General features: G+C 48.1%; 1 protein-coding gene across 5 annotated transcripts in view; it reads left to right on the top strand.

The window, feature by feature from the left end:
* ARMC4 (armadillo repeat containing 4) overlaps positions 1 to 17252 on the top strand; it is a 189425-nt gene that overhangs the window by 170742 nt on the left and 1431 nt on the right. The window lies entirely within an intron of this gene.

Genomic DNA, 17252 nt, shown 5'->3' with positions numbered 1-17252 from the left:
GAGATCAATGAAGAAATCAAAGAGGAAATCAAAAAATACCTAGAGACAAATGACAATGAAAACACGATGATCCAAAACCTATGGGATGCAGCAAAAGCAGTTCTAAGAGGGAAGTTTATAGCAATACAATCCTACCTCAAGAAACAACAAACATCTCAATTAAACAATCTAAACTTCCACCTAAAAGAACTAGAGAAAGAAGAACAAACAAAACCCAAAGTTAGTAGAAGGAAAGAAATCATGAGATCAGAGCAGGAATAAATGAAATAGAAGCAAAGAAAACAATAGCAAAGATCAATAAAACTAAAAGTTGTTTCTTTGAGAAAATAAACAAAATTGATAAACCATTAGCCAGACTCATCAAGAAAAAGAGGGAGAGGACTCAAATCAATAAAATTAGAAATGAAAAAGGGGAAGTTACAACAGACACTGCAGAAATACAAAGCATCCTAAGAGACTACTACAAGCAACTCTACATCAGTAAAATGGACAACCTGGAAGAAATGGACAAATTCTTAGAAAGGTATCGCCTTCCAAGACTGAACCAGGAAGAAATAGAAAATATGAACAGACTAATCGCAAGTAATGAAATTGAAACTGTGATTAAAAATCTTCCAACAAAGTACAGGAGCACATGGCTTCACAGGTGCATTCTATCAAACATTTGGAGAAGAGCTAACACCCATCCTTCTCAAACTCTTCCAAAAAATGGCAGAGGAAGGAACAATACCAAACTCATTCTATGAGGCCACCATCACCCTGATACCAAAACCAGACAAAGATACTACAAAAAAAGAAATTTACAGACCAATATCACTCATGAATATACATGCAAAAACCCTCAACAAAATACTCGCAAACAGAATCCAACAACACATTAAAAGGATCATACACCATGATCAAGTGGGATTTATCCCAGGGATGCAAGGATTCTTTGATATATGCAAATCAATCAATGTGATACACCATATTAACAAACTGAAGAAGAAAAATCGTAAGATCATCTCAATAGATGCAGAAAAAGCTTTTGACAAAATCCAACACCCATTTATGATAAAAACTCTCCAGAAAGCTGGCATAGAGGGAACCTACCTCAACATAACAAAGGCCACAGCAAACAGCATTCTCAATGGTGAAAAACTGAAAGCATTTCCTCTAAGGTCAGGAGCAAGACAAGGATGTCCACTCTCACCACTATTATTCAACATAGTTTTGGAAGTCCTAGCCACAGCAGTCAGAGAAGGAAAAGAAATAAAAAGGAATCCAAATTGGAAGAGAGAAAGTAAAACTGTCACTGTTTGAAGAATGACATGATACTATACATAGAGAATCGTAAAGATGCCACCAGAAAACTACTAGAGCTAAGCAATGAATTTGGTAAAGTTGCAGGATACAAAGTTAATGCACAGAAATCTCTTGCATTCCTATACACTAATGATGAAAAATCTGAAAGAGAAGTTAAGGAAACACTCCCATTTACCAATGCAACAAAAAGAATAAAATACCTAGGAATAAACCTACCTAAGGAGGTAAAAGACCTGTACTCAGAAACCTATAAGACACTGATAAAGAAATTAAAGATGAAACAAACAGATGGAGAGATATGCCATGTTCTTGGATTGGAAGAATCAGTATTGTGAAAATGACTACTACCCAAAGAAATATACAGATTCAATGCAATCCCTATCAAATTACCAATGGCATTTTTTTTACAGAACTAGAACAAAAAATCTTAAAATTCTTATGGAGACACAAAAGACCCCAAATAGCCAAAGCACTCTTGAGGGAAAAAAACAGAGCTGGAGATATCAGGTACTCAGACTTCAGACTATACTACAAAGCTACAGCAATCAAGACAATAGGGTACTGGCACAAAAACAGAAATATAGATCAATGGAACAGGATAGAAAGCCCAGAGGTAAACCCATGCACCTATGGTCAACTAATCTATGACAAATGAGGCAAGGATATACAATGGAGAAAAGACAGTCTCCTCAATAAGTGGTGCTGGGAGAACTGGACAGCTTCATGTAAAAGAATGAAATTAGAACACTCCCTAATACCATACACAAAAATAAACTCAAAATGGATTAGAGACCTAAATGTAAGACTGGACACTATAAAACTCTTAGAGGAAAACATAGGCAGAACACTCTTTGACATAAATCACAGCAAGATCTTTTTTGATCCACCTCCTAGAGTAATGAAAATGAAAACAAAAAAAAACAAATGGGATGTAATGAAACTTAAAAGTTTTTGCACAGCAAAGGAAACTACAAACAAGACGTAAAAGACAACCCTCAGAATGGAAGAAAATATTTGCAAACAAATCAATGGACAAAGGATTAATCTCCAAAACATATAAACAGCTCATGCAGCTCAATATTAAAAAAACAAACCACCCAATCCAAAAATGGGCAGAAGACCTAAATAAACATTTCTTCAAAGAAGACATACAGATGGCCAAGAGGCACATGAAAAGCTGCTCAACATCACTAATCATTAGAGAAATGCAAATGAAAACTACAGTGAGGTATCACCTCACACCAGTTACAATGGGCATCATCAGAAAATCTACAAACAACAAATGCTGGAGAGGGTGTGGAGAAAAGGGAACCCTCTTGCACTGTTGGTGGGAATGTAAACTGATACAGCCACTATGGAGAACAGTATGGAGGTTCCTTAAAAACTAAAAATAGAATTACCATATGACCCAGCAATCCCACTACTGGGCATATACCCAGAGAAAACCATAATTCAAAAAGACACATGCACCCCAATATTCATTGCAGCACTATTTACAATAGCCAGGACATGGAAGCAACCTAAGTGCCCATCATCAGATGAAGGGATAAAGAAGATGTGGCACATCTATACAATGGAATATTACTCAGCCATAAAAAGGAATGAAATCGAGTCATTTGTAGAGATGTGGATGGACCTAGAGACTGTCACACAGAGTGAAGTAAGTCAGAAAGAGAAAAACAAATATCGTATATTAACGCTTATATATGGAACCTAGAAAAATGGTACAGATGAACCGGTTTGCAGGGCAGAAATTGAGACACAGATGCAGAGAACAAACGTATGGACACCAAGGGGGGAAAGTGGCAGGGTGGGGTGGGGTGGTGGTGGGATGAATTGGGAGATTGGGATTGACGTGTATACACTAATATGTATAAAATGGATGACTAATAAGAACCTGCTATATAAAAAAATAAATAAAATAAAATTCAAAAAAATGTATCATGTAGAAATCCTACTTGGCATAGTATGCCACAATAAAGCAAAAACATGTACTTACACAAATGAAAAAAATAAAAAAAGAAAAGGATAAAACCTGAGGCTCAGGGAAAGTTACCCCAGGTCGTACACAGTGAGGAGAATATAAGACTGAAAACCAGACTGTCTGAACCCAAGGTGTGAACTCACAGCCACTACATTCCATAATCTATGAGCACGTTCTTTTTTCTTTTTTACTCGAGAGAATCACCTTTGTCACTTTGATCTACCCAATAGCAAAATGCAATTCTAAACAACTGTGTCCATGTGTGTCTTTTTATCCATCCTTACCCTATCTTTTCTTTGGCATTCTTATCTGGGAAACCTCCTTAGACACAAATGTTCTTTATATTTGATAGGAAGCAAAATGTAAGAGTGACTCGAAGCTGTTCGAAGTGACACCGTGAGCTTCTGCCCAGGGCGTGCAGAGACTTGTCGCTTCCTTTTCCTCTAGTACAGAACAGGGTCCCATGAACTCTGATCCAGCCAGAAACCAAGTCATTTCTAGCATTCTGTAGCAGAGGGCTGTTAGGGCACTCTTTGTTATGTGACCTGTTTCTCCCACCCAGGACACCAGACCCAACACTCTAATCTCCTGTGTGTGTGTGTGTGTGTGTGTGTATCTGGGCACAACAGCGCTCTAGTGGAAGGCTCATGTAAAGACAACTTGAGGGAAAACCAGAGGACAAACCTACTCCAGTGTGAAGGAACGTCTACACAGAAAGGGCAGTGGATGGAAGCAGCAGACCCCTCCCAAGCTCTGTGGACATGGCCCTTGGATCACAGGGCGTGTGCTCCTGTCACCCAGAGGCAAGCAGACACCATGCAAAGGCAAGCTCCTTGCTTCACTTCACTGAAAAGCAGAATCAAAAGTTTTGCCCCAACCAGCAAATGTAAAATGTGTTTTGAGGCCCATGGCTCTGGGGAGCTGCCACGTGAAATGCGTTACCAAGGCTCAGAGTTGGGGTCGGGACCCACTGAGCGTCTCTGCAGCAGAGCACAGGCTGCCAGGAGGCCACTGGTCCGGAGGACAGGGTCCAGAGGCATCGTGTGTTCCTGGGTCGCGCAAACCTCACCTCAGTGCCTGGGAAACTGACAGCAGAAGAAGGGTTCAGATCAGCTCTGGGAACGCCAGAGTTTTCTGGAAAACCCGCTGAGCTCGGCGTGCATGCAGGTATTTCAGCGCTCCTCCGGCTCTAATGAGAACTCCTATTCTCAGCCTGGGTTCACCCGAACAATGTCAAGTCAAACCACAAGAAAATCTGTTATCGCTCAAATTGGTACTTTTCATACATACTTTTCATACAACTGAAATATTACATAAAGTCATGAACTGTTAGTTGTAAAAGTAGAAATTGGACGCAGACTCCGATTCCCTTGCTACCTTGGTCTCACCTTCCAGGGGATGTGAAGCTCGGGTCACAGCTGCATTCTGAGGGTGTGTGCCTTGTGATCAAAGCCTTTGCCAGTGGAAGAAGTACTCATGCGCCCAATCCACAGACCACTCTCGGTGCACCTCCCCGTGTCCTCGTTCACACCAACGCTGTGAAAAGTTATGTGTTTGAATGATGTTTTAAAGTGCTCTGTGCAATTAAGTTCTAAAGCAAGGGAGCTGGTTTTCCTTCAGTGTATATATGAAACTCCCAACAAATTTAAGGCCTCTGGGTACGTTTGGGGGAGGGGGAGGATGAAAAAGAGGAAAGTTTTTGAAAGGAACACTTCAAAAAGGTAAATCGGAGGTGTTTTTCCTCCTTATAAGATTTTAAAATGTTTTTATAGTTGGAAAAAGTCTACAAATCAAAAAATACATACTGGAAAAAAATGCATACCAATTCCATAATCACTTGTACCCAGTTTGCACCTCACCTTCCTAAGGAAAGTACTCCTTTTAAGTAATGATCGCAAAGTATCACATACCACCTTCCCCTTGCCATGTGTGTTAGTGATTTGAAAACATGCTGCTCTTTACTTTCGGTTAGCTGCCCCTCAAATGCAGGATTTTGCACTAAGTTTCCATTATGTGGCTGTTTATAGTCATTTTAAAGCGTTCCCCTGGGTGCCCTAGTTTGCCTGTGAAGCTCTTAAGAAAAACATATATTCCTGAGCCTAATTCAAAACCAAGACACATACACAGTACATGTTGTTCAGATAATGGTTTGGGAAAGTCGCACATCCTTACTCAATTTGTAAAGCAGCATTAGCTACACAGCCTCTGGATGTATTAACAATACAACAAGTAGCATTCATTAACGGCAAAATGAAGTTCAGGGAAAATAAATTCAGAGATCAGCATCACCCAGAGAGGGTCCTAGCAATGCCTCTCAAGGATCAAGCCCTTCACACCTTTATCAGGCAGAGAATGTTACACTTCCAACTCTGCACCCTTGATTGGGAATGTTCCTGGGTAGGGAAAATGGCCAGAGCAGGATAAGATTAACCAACAAAGAAAAAATCCCAGTGCCTGGCCCGTAGTAAGCTTGGTAGCTAATGAAACTATTTCACGCTGTACAAACATCAGGTAGCCTGTGGCCTGAGGCCAGTGAGTCACTGAAGCTGTGTTTAAGGGGGCAGCTGTCACCTCTACCACACGTACCTTTCTGAGCCATGCTTTTCTCCTTTCATCTATTTTTAAACCTTTCACCCTTGTCTACATTTTAGTCATTTAAAACACTGGACTGCTGGGCTCCCCTGATCAAGTTTTTAGGATAAACATTCACTCACCACCATACTGGATATGGAAGGAAACCTCATGGTGAGAGCAAGAAACTGAGGCAAAATTAATTCCCCAAAGAGTAGTAGTCCTTTTGATGCACTCAGGAGTAGAAGTTCGGTAACAGACAAAGTCATTTATGCAGTTGGGTCATAAAAGGTACTGGCATTGACTGAACGCTGTGTTCTAACATAGCGTGTGTGACGGCACAGGGCATATGCCCTCCCAGCAGCCCTGTCCAGTAGACTCCCGCGGCCGCCAGCACGCCACAGGCTCTGTCACAGACACAGGTGCCAACAGCATGCCAGACATTTCACACTCACTGTTCACTGGTTTATGTAATTTGAAATTATGTAACTGGCATCAAGGGCTTGGGAATAAATGCACCTGACTCCTGGAAAGCTGGAGAGGGAACCACAGAACAATGCCCAGGTCTGAGGGTGAGCATGGGAAAAACACCGGCCCGTTGGGCTGCTTTCAGCCAATGGGCTGCTTTCTAAGGGAGCCGTGCCAGGCAGCGGTGGCAGCGGCTGAAGCCAAGTGAAGCCTGGACCATTGGTACCCACGGTGTCAACCAGAGACAAGGTAGGGCCTGGAGCAAGTGCTGACAGGGGCAGAAGGACCACAGGGCCAAAATGCCTGCTTCCTCATTCTCAAACGAACCAGGGCTGGGCTCCGAAGAATAAATGCCAGAAGCAGACTTTGGAACTGGTGAAGAAATCACCGTGACCATGGATGGCGATTACGGAGCACCTGCTTTGTCCTGGGCCCTTGGTTTATGGCATTTGAGCGCGTAACGTGGATGAAGCCAAGCCCCTCACGGTCCATTCGTGACTGGGACATGCAGTCCGAGACACAAGACTGGCCGTCAAGGAGCAATCGAAAGTAATTGTTATCCTGGTTTCCCTCTCTCTCGAAGCTAGAGAGCACAGTCACGCTCTGTTAAGAGCACTGTTAAGCTCTCTAAAATCTCCTACCTTTGTTCCACTCAGTATCTCTCTCTCTGAAGTTGCTCCCGAATAAGCCCCTACTCCAAGCTCTCCAAACCCTCTCTTCAACACCGGGTGGATCCTCTGCCCTCTCTGCCTTTCCCCTTTCCTTCCCATCTGTTGTTGCTTCTCTCCACAAGGAATCCTCTGCCCTTTCTGCTGTAAAGTCTCCCTGCCTGTGCTTCTCCAGTTTCCCCCTCACGCACGGCCTCAGGGAACAATCAGACAGAACTGGAAGAGGGGAGGGGGGGATACAAAGATCACAAGACAGAGAGACCACAAGAGCCTGTGAACACAGGTGGTCGAGCACTTTTAAAGGTGTGTACTGTCTCATCCATCTTCACGATGACCCTCAGAGGTAGATGATCCCATTAAACACATGAGAAGGCAGAGCTGAAAGGTTCCATAACTTACCAGTAAGTGGAGAAGTCGGGATACAAATCCAGGCAGCTGCAGCCTCAAAGCCCACGGCCTTGACGACTATTTGACACTGCCTTTTCTGCAGAGGAGCTGGACAGCGTAAGGAGCCGTCTAGTTCCTCACTCAGGTAGTTGGGGTTCACAGCTAGAGCTTCATTTCACTTCTCCCTGGATTTAAAAAACCAACAACAAAAGCTGCTGCAGGAGAGGCCCGAGACTAGAGCAGAGTGAGGCAGGCCGTCCCCGCGAGGCAAGCTTAGGTGCGTCCTCCGCACCGAGTCTCTGCCCCTGTTGTCCTCCAGCTTTCTGAATAGCATGTGCAGGGCAGTTGGACACTGGACCATTTCTACATCCCATTTGCTTGTAGAAATCAAGCTCTTAAGGTGGCATCAGGCCCCCTAATCCAGGGCCCAGAAACATCTACAGGTAACTGACATTCTTCATTATGATGACATGACTATAATTTTAAAAATTAATATAGTAATAAATATTGTCTATTAAAGTGATTTAGACTGGTGGGAGAATGTTAATGCTATATTTTATAAGACGGATCAACGAGGGAACTCATGAACTCATATTAATCATCTATTGTACTTGGGAAAAGGAGGGAGAAAACCCTCAAGTGATTATATCATTTGCCGAGAAACTGATTGGAACGTTTGGGTTTGATAAAATAACTAATTTGAAGATTGGAAAGTAGAACGAAGGGGGAAACAGGCCCCTCTGAGAATAGAGGAGTATTTAGGCTTCCTCGACGTCAAGCCTGGGATGCTCTTAGTTAATGATTTAGTAATGATGCGTCAGCGTAAACGCCCCACGTTTACAGCAAGCGCTCCACACATGAAGATAACGGAAGGTTACAGTGATGAGGTGGGAGACCAAAATCTGTGAGAGCATGAAAAAAAAAGTGGTGGATGAACTTCTGTGCTAAATACACATTCAGAAGAGACAGTCTAAATTTCATATCGTCATATCTGCTTTAAAAGGTTTCATATAATAGTAAAGTGAGGCATAAACAAATAAGTAGATTGGTAAAAATACCAAACTGTAGATCAAGAGTTGAAAGCTGCAAGCTAGGAAAGGGGTTCAAGTGTGAGCTGCTATAAAAAGACTTTTAAGCTACGTGCTACAGTAGCCAAGGAGAGCTGGCTACTACTCTGTTCTTCCTTCCACTTTTCCACTATTTCCTCTTTCTGCAGAGAGAAAGAGACAGAGAATGAGAATATAAATTGTGTTCGTGTGTGTGTGTGTGTGTGTGTGTATAAAACTGTGTAACAATGTTATACTGACCTATATTCCCATGGCCACATCCCAGACTTTGTCAATTGTCAAGACAACCTTATCTATAAATCTTCAACTCCAAATAATCCATTCTCAGACTATAATGTCCTATTTTTCCACTTCTGTGCTTCATTCCCACTAACACTGTTTTCCTACCTCACTGAGGTCTCCCTTCCTAATTCTCCCAGATTATCAGTAGACTTCTGTTTTACTTCCCTTCCAGCCCAGCCCAGACTGCATGGCTGTTCAGATGAATTACAGTCCTATAATATATGTCCTCTGTCCTACATCCTACGCCTAGGTTTTGAATGATGCTGGAGAAAAACTCGCAATAACGCTCTTAAAAGATAAACGGAGGCATTTACAAGAGTCTGTTTGAGCAAACATTGATTCAAATCAGGCGGCACCAGATTGAAAATGGTTAGGAGGCTCCACCAACAGGAGCCAGGGGGCGGTTAGGAGGGCTCCACCAACAGGAGCCGGGGGGGGGGGTTAGGAGGGCTCCATCAACAGGAGCGGGGGGGGGTTTATAGAGAAAATGTTACTAAAAGTGGGGTCCGGCTGCTTGTCACTCAGAAGCCAATGAAGAGGCAACGTTGGTGGAAAGGAAAGTCTGCTTTATTTTGGATGCTGGTAACCGGATCGGGGGTGGGGGGAGGGTGGACCCCTGTCCAAGGGCCTACTCCCTCCCACACCCCCCTGACAATCAGGGGACAAGAGCTTTTATAGACGGAGAGAGGGGGCTCTGTGCAGAAACAGCACGGTCAGCTCTGACGGTCATCTTGACATTGGTCACACAGTGGTCTGACCAGAGTCATCTTGATCGTTTAAGTACATTTAGTCTTTAGTTCCAGGGTCGGTTTGTTCCCATTTCTTGGAGGCCAGCTCTTGGAATTGTGGCAGCTTCTGTCATGGCTACAGTCAGGTCATCATGTGGTTAACTTCTCCCACCTGGTGGGGCTTCAGTACCTACAGGACAGCTCACAGGACATGGCTCAGAACAGCATCTATAGCCCTTGAAGAGGAACTAAAGGTCCTTGACTTTGCTTAATGACTAAACTATTTTTATTTAGTCTTGTTGGACTGTTTTCCTTTGTTTCTGCATTTTCTCCCTTCTCTGATTAGACTTATTCTTTGGCTAAAGTGTTTCCACAGACAAAAGGCAGGCTGAGAACATGGGGGGCAAGCACCATAGGGTCCTGCTCCATTTCAAAGAGGTGGAAGCAAAGCAAGGAAGTGACTTGATTGGCCATAGCTTAAGTAGTTGCCTTATTTGGGAAAGCCTAGCTGGTGATTTGTGATTGGTTGTTTTTAAGTTGTATTTTCTCAGATTCAAGTGCATTGACTCTAGCTGAGGTTTTGCTTGGCTTATGAAGGCTACCAGGGCATTAGAACCACCTCACCTAATGGCCTCCTTGTTTAATTATGTTAACAATGCAAAACTCACACGGCGTGAGCTCCCCTAAAAGGCCCTGTTTCCTTGACTCAGAAGAGAGTAATTCTTTTTATTTATTTTTGGCTGCACTGGGTCTTCATTGCTGTGCGTGGGCTTTCTAGTTGCGGCGAGCGGGGGCTACTCTTCGTTGCGGTGCGCGGGCTTCTCATCACAGTGGCTTCTCTTGTTGCAGAGCATGGGCTCTAGGCACGCCGGCTTCAGTAGTTGTTGCACACGGGCTCAGTAGTTGTGGTCCATGGGCTTAGTTGCTCCTGGACCAGGGTTTGAACGCATGTCTCCTGCATTGGCAGGCAGATTCTTAACCACTGCACCACCAGGGAAGTCCAAGAATGGAGATTTTAAATGGGCATTGAAAAGAACAAGGAAGTGACCTAATTAGAGAGAGACATATTTAGATTGCTGGGCAGTGAGAGGATCCAGTTGGGGCCGGATTTACGATGGGTTCATTTGCCTTGTTGCACACATATTGTCTCCAGCAGGGCTCAGTTAGAGGTGAGGGCACAGGGAAGACAGAGTAGGTTATGGTTTTAATGGATGGATGTCATAAGGAGGCTTAAGAAACCGGTGTAAGGCCAGCAGGTCCGGGGAAGGGCCCAGGGAGCCAGACGGAACCCCCGCCAAGGAGGCTGATGCAACCGACCGGTCTTCCCGCTTCCCGAGGGGCGGAACCAACGGCTCTGAGGCTGATGCAACCGACACCTGACATTGCCACAACGCCCGAAAGATTACCAAAAGAGGGGGCTGCTTCACACAGCAAGCACCTCCCCTGCGTCCACCCTGATAAATTTTGTTCGCGCCCGCACCCGGGCGCGACTTCTCTGGCCCCTTTCTCTCGGGCCAGTGAACCTCCCCTGGGAGCGTTCCCAAATAAAGCTCATTTAAGCTCTCCTCCGTTTTTGGTGCCGTTCCTTACATTTGGTGCCGAAACGCGGGAGGGGTACCCAGCCCCACAAATTACCGTGGGGCCACCCCTCCCCACCCCCAGGGGACGACTGGGGACCTCTGCTCACCCACCCGATCCGGCAGAAGCGGGGTAAGTCCCTCCTTCGTTCCCCTTGACCCCCGGGGGCCCTACCCACCGGACTCCCTGTCCTTAACCGCGGCCGCGTCAGGGACTCCTCCGTCCTCCCTCCGAGCCTCGGGCGATTGTGGAGACGTCCCAATCGCCTGACTGCTCTCCGATCTGCCGTGACCCGAGATTGAGACCAGAGACGTCTCTCTCTTTCTCTGTTCACCCGGGGACAGACCGGAGGTCATGGGGACTTCAGAATCCAAACCAGATCCTAAGGCACCCCTGGGGTGTCTCCTGGCCCACTTTACAAAACTCGGCTTTTCTCAAGATCTCCGCCGCAGGCGGCTCGTATTCTATTCCACCGAGGCCTGGCCACGGTACCCTCTAGACAGTCAATCTAAATGGCCTCCTGAAGGGACTTTCGATTTCAACATCCTCCGCGATTTAGATAACTACTGCCTCAGGACGGGTAAATGGTCCGAGGTCCCCTACGTCCAGGCCTTCTGGTATTTACGCTCCCGCCCTTCCCTCTGCGTCGATTGTTCCACTTCCCAGATTCTTCTTGCCAAACAGACATCTCCTACATCCAAGCCCCTAATTTCCTTTGACGATGACCCCTCTCCACTCGCCGACCCACCCGAATCTCTCGCCTCTCCCCCCTCCAGAGCTCCTCTCCAACCCCCACCCTACCCTGGACCGGCCCCTCTCCCTCCCGAGCCCACCCCAACACCCCCCACCGCTCCCCCACTCCCCCCGGCAACCTCCCCCTTGGCCCCCCCTTCCCCCGCTTCCTCCCCCTCTGCCTCTCTCTCTTCGCCCCTCTCCTCACCAGTCAGCTCACACACCCGCTCACACCACCACGACTCCCAGGACCCAGACCTTCTCTGTCCCTTAAGAGAGGTGGCCGGAGCGGAAGCATTAGTTAGGGTTCATGTTCCCTTTTCCTTCCAAGATCTCTCTCAAATAGAAAAGCGATTAGGCTCCTTTTCTGCCGACTCCTCCCTCTACATCAAAGAATTTCGCTACCTCTCTCAAGCTTACGATCTAACCTGGCACGACATCTTTGTGATCCTATCTTCCACTCTGACCCCCGACGAGAGGGAACGAATTCAAACTGCTGCCCGAAACCACGCAGATCAGGTCCACCTCACTGATAACTATGCCCGTCGGAGCCACTGCCGTGCCTGGCACCGATCCGGGCTGGAGTTATCAGGACGGCCAAGACGGTCACCGCAAACGCGATCTAATGATCCAATGCCTCTTGGCTGGTATGCAGGCTGCCTCCCACAAGATTGTCAACTTCGGAAAGCTAAAAGAGATAACCCAAGAGCCCAATGAAAATCCAGCCGTTTTTCTCACCCGCCTTACAGAGGCCCTAACTCTCTACACCCGATTGGACCCTGACACCCCCGCAGGCGCAACGGGCTTGGCCACCCACTTTATCACCCAATCAGCCCCTGATATCAGAAAAAAACTTAAGCAGGCAGAGGACGGCCCCCAGACTCCCATCCGAGACCTGGTAAAAAAGGCCTTTAAAGTCTACAATGCCCGTGAAGATTTGGCAGAGTCCAGCCGACAGGCCCGGATGCACCAAAAGGTGGCCCTCCAAACCCAAGCCCTCGTAACCGCCCCACGGCCAGCCATCTCCCATGGACAACATCCACGGGACCCGCCGAAGGCAGCTCCACCAGGGGCCTGCTTCAAGTGCGGAAAAGAGGGGCACTGGGCTCGCCAATGTCCCAATCCCCGGCCTCCTTCCAAGCCCTGCCCTGGCTGCGGGCTAACAGGCCATTGGAAGAGTGACTGCCCTACGGCCGGCCCTCCCTCGGCGCCTCCACGTGGAGGGCGGACCGACCCGACGGCTCCACCACTCAAACTCCTGGGATTGGCTGACGACTGACAACACCCAGACTCGAAGACCCCCATCACCCTCGCCGAGCCCAGGGTAACGCTACAGGTAGCGGGTAAGTCCATCTCATTCCTGGTGGACACGGGGGCTACCTATTTGGTCTTGCCTACATATTCTGGGCCAGTTTTTCCTTCCCAGATCTCGGTTATGGGCATCGATGGTAAGCCGTCCTTCCCGCTCCAGACCGGCCCCCTCTCATGTTACATTGAGAGGCTCCCTTTCACTCATTCTTTCTTAGTCATACCATCCTGCCCGGTTCCTCTGCTACGTCGTGATGTTCTCTTCCAATTAGGGGCTTCTCTCCAACTTGCCAGGCTTGATCCTAAGGCCTCCTCCTCTCAACTCCTGCTCCCCCTCCTCAGTCTGGCAGTGGAACCCTCTCCCTCCTCTCTTCCTCCTCCCATCTCCCCCAACCGTATAGACCCCCAGGTCTGGGATAGATCAAAACCCATAATAGCGACACACCACCCCACGTCCTAATCCGTCTACAAGACGCCTCTAAGTTTCCATCCAGGCCCCAATTCCCCATCTCTGAGACTCACCTAAGGGGCTTGCAACCTATTATCACCAGACTCTTAGACCAGGGGCTCCTCGTCCCCACGGACTCTCCCTGCAACACCCCCATCCTGCCTGTCCGCAAGGCCTCAGGAGATTACCGCCTGGTCCAGGACCTTCGACTGATCAATGAGGTGATAATTCCCCTCCACCCAGTTGTGCTTCCCGCCAGCTCACTGGACGGTTCTTCCCCAGGGCTTCCGCGACAGCCCCCACCTCTTTGGCCAGGCTCTGGCACGGGACCTCGCTTCCTGCCCTCTCACCCCCAGTATAGTCCTCCAATACGTGGATGACCTCCTCCTCTGTAGCCCATCTCTCAGCCTCTCAAAACAACACACTCCTGACCTCCTCAATTATCTCGGCTCTCGCGGCTATCGGGTCTCTCCAAGCCCAGGCCCAACTGTCTATACCCTCAGTAACCTACCTGGGAATCCACCTTACCCCCACAACAAAGAGCCTGACAGCCGACTGCACCCAGGCCATCCGCGACCTCCAACCTCCAGAGACAGCTGACCAGATTCTCTCCTTTCTGGGCCTAATAGGATTTTTCCGACACTGGATCCCTAACTTTGCTCTTCTTGCTAAGCCCCTATATTTAGCTGCTAAAGAAACCCCCCAAGGACCCCTTACCTCTCCCTCCACTGTTCGACGGGCCTTTCTCACCCTCAGAGACACCCTGATATCCTCCCCTCCCCTGTCTCTGCCTAACCCAGACCGGTCCTTTCCACCTCTTTGTAGATGAACGGATCAGAATAGCTACTGGACTCCTTGCCCAACCCGTAGGGCCTTCCTATCGCCCCGTGGCTTACCTCTCCAAACAACTTGACCCAACCATTCAGGGACGGCAACCATGCCTCCGAGCTTTGGCAGCAGTAGCCGAGCTGACCAAACAAACACTCAAACTGACCCTGGCCCGCCCGCTGACGGTATTCTCCTCCCACCGACTGGCCGACCTCGTCGGCCATAAGTCTCTCTCTCTCGGGCCCCTCCCGCATCCAGGAATTCCACCTGCTGTTCATTGAAAACCCTGCTATCTCCCTCGACCTCTCCCCCCCGCCTAAACCCGGCCTCCCTCTTGCCTATCTCTGACACCGGGACCTCCCCTTCTCACTCCTGCCCCCAAGTTGTAGAGGCCCTCAGCCCGCCGAGGGAGGGACTCTTTGATACTTCACTGTTAAACCCGGACCGCACCCTCTTCATAGATGGCAGCTCAGCACTCGGCCCCAACGGACGCTGCTGGGCGGCCTATGCGGTAGTAACCATCTCAACCATTATCAAGGCCAACCGCCTCCCAGAAGGGACAACCTCTCAAAGGGCTGAAATGATCGCACTCATGCGGGCCCTTGACCTCTCTAAGGGCCAAAGGGTCAATATCTATACAGATTCTAAATACGCCTTCCTGATCGCACACAGCCATTCAGCTCTTCGGAGGGAGTGCGGATTTTTGACCACCAAGGGCTCCCCGGTGGTCAGCGCCTCCCTCATCGCAAAACTCCTGGAGGCCCTCCAGCTGCCTGAGGAGGTGGCAATCATCCACTGCAGGGGCCACCGGCCTCCCTCTAACCCAACAGCACAAGGTAACTCCAAGGCCGGCTCCGCGGCCCGCGAGCTCGCCAAAGAGGCCCCTCCAGCTCCGATCTTGTTCCTCACCACCTCAATCCGACCCGCATACGACCCCCACGAAGAGACAGCCCTACTATCCAAAGGGGGCCACAGGACCGAAAAAGGATGGATTTTTATGGACAACAAAGTTGCCCTCCCTTCAGCCCAAGTGGCCAGCCTCCTAGCAGACATCAACAAGTCCCTACACATTGGCCCGAAGGCGATGTTCCATTTCCTAGATCCCCTCTTTTACATGCCTGGACTCAGAGATGCCATCTCAAAAACTCACGTGGCTTGCCAGACTTGCGCGTCCGTCTCTCCACAAGGAGGCCTACGGCCCCGAATCCCTGCTCACCAGATGCGCGGACACCAACCTGGCAAGGACTGGCAGACTGACTTCACCCACATGCCCCCCTGTAAACGCTTCCGGTATTTGCTCACTCTCGTTGACACCTTTTCAGGTTGGATCGAGGCCTTCCCAACGGCCCAAGAAACGGCAGACACGGTCGCCACCATCCTTCTCCAACATATCATCCCCCGATTTGGCCTGCCGATCTCCATCCAGTCGGACAACGGACCCGCCTTCGTCTCTCAGGTGGTTCCTCCGCAGTCGCATACAAGAAGTCTCTCGGGTGGCGGTGAATCAGATGCTCCTCCACCCATATACCTTACTACCCACAGAACCCCCCGCTGCCGCCCTCCCCTAACCTCCGGACCACTGGCCGCCCGACTCCCTTCCGGCGCCCCTGTACAGCAGGAAGTAGCCAGAGACCAAATGTCGCCCCATTACACCAAAGAAGTCGGGATGTAAGGCCAGCAGGTCCGGGGAAGGGCCCAGGGAGCCAGACGGAACCCCCGCCAAGGAGGCTGATACAACCGACCGGTCTTCCCGCTTCCCGAGGGGCGGAACCAATGGCTCTGAGGCTGATGCAACTGACACCCAACATAGCCACAACACCCGAAAGATTACCAAAAAAGGGGGCTGCTTCACACAGCAAGTGCCTCCCCTGCGTCCACCCCTATAAATTTTGTTCGCGCCTGCACCCGGGCGCGACTTCTCTGGCCCCTTTCTCTCGGGCCAGTGAACCTCGCCTGGGAGCGTTCCCAAATAAAGCTTGTTTAAGCTCTCCTCCGTTTTTGGTGCTGTTCCTTACAACTGGTAAGAGAATGAATGAAAAGATGGGCTGTAGAATCTAAACTGGTTATGGAGGAAGTGAAGACAGGAGATGGTTTAAGGAAAAGTACACAGGCCAGTGGACTAGAGGTCGTGATGAGAACAAACAAGTAAGTTCAGTGGCCAAGTCAGAAGAGCAGTAATTGTTATCAGAGAGTCTGGAGGTTGGACTGTTGAGAGTGATGAAAAATAAGAACCAGGGTGTGACCCTGGAAGTAGGGCTAAAGTGTGGTGAAAATCATTGACATGAGGAGGTCAAGAAACGGAGAGGCCAGACACCCTTCAACACCCCAGTGTGATCAAGGTCTCCTCTTGTACAACCTCCTAAACGTTTCACGTTTTGCGTTCTTATTTAAGTCATCAGTCTACCTGGAAGGGATGTTTATGTATGAGATTACCATTTTCATTTTCTTCTCTTTGGATAACCAGCTGTCCTTGGGCCATCTGTTGAATAGTTTAGTCCCTAAATATCCCTTGAACTCATTCCTTCCATGCTGTTCCCGATTCTGCTTTACTCAGTTCTTGTCACCTCTGTTCTGATGTGTTGCAGTTCCCACCAGTCCCCTCTCTCCACAGTCCTTATTCTATTAAGTTGCCATAAAATTTATCTTTCTAAAATACAAATATGACCATGTCACTCTCCTGATTAAAGTGCTTCAACAACTTCCTTTTCTTACTTGCAGAATAAAAGCCAAACTCCTAAGCCTGCCATATTTAAGATGTTTCACAATATTTTTCTTTACAATATTTCTTTCCTTATCAAGACATCCTCATTCTATGACATTATCCACATTTGTACTCAAAGGCTACTGTATGAAAAATGTTCAATTCAAATTACATTTTAAATCTTTCATCAGAACTAT

This window comes from Monodon monoceros, unplaced genomic scaffold (genome assembly GCF_005190385.1).
Source record: "Monodon monoceros isolate NGI ecotype Baffin Bay Population unplaced genomic scaffold, NGI_Narwhal_1 Super_Scaffold_21, whole genome shotgun sequence".
NCBI classification, from domain to species: Eukaryota; Metazoa; Chordata; class Mammalia; order Artiodactyla; family Monodontidae; genus Monodon; species Monodon monoceros.
The sequence above is the reverse complement of the archived record's forward strand: the minus strand, read 5'-3'. Positions and strand labels throughout refer to the sequence as shown.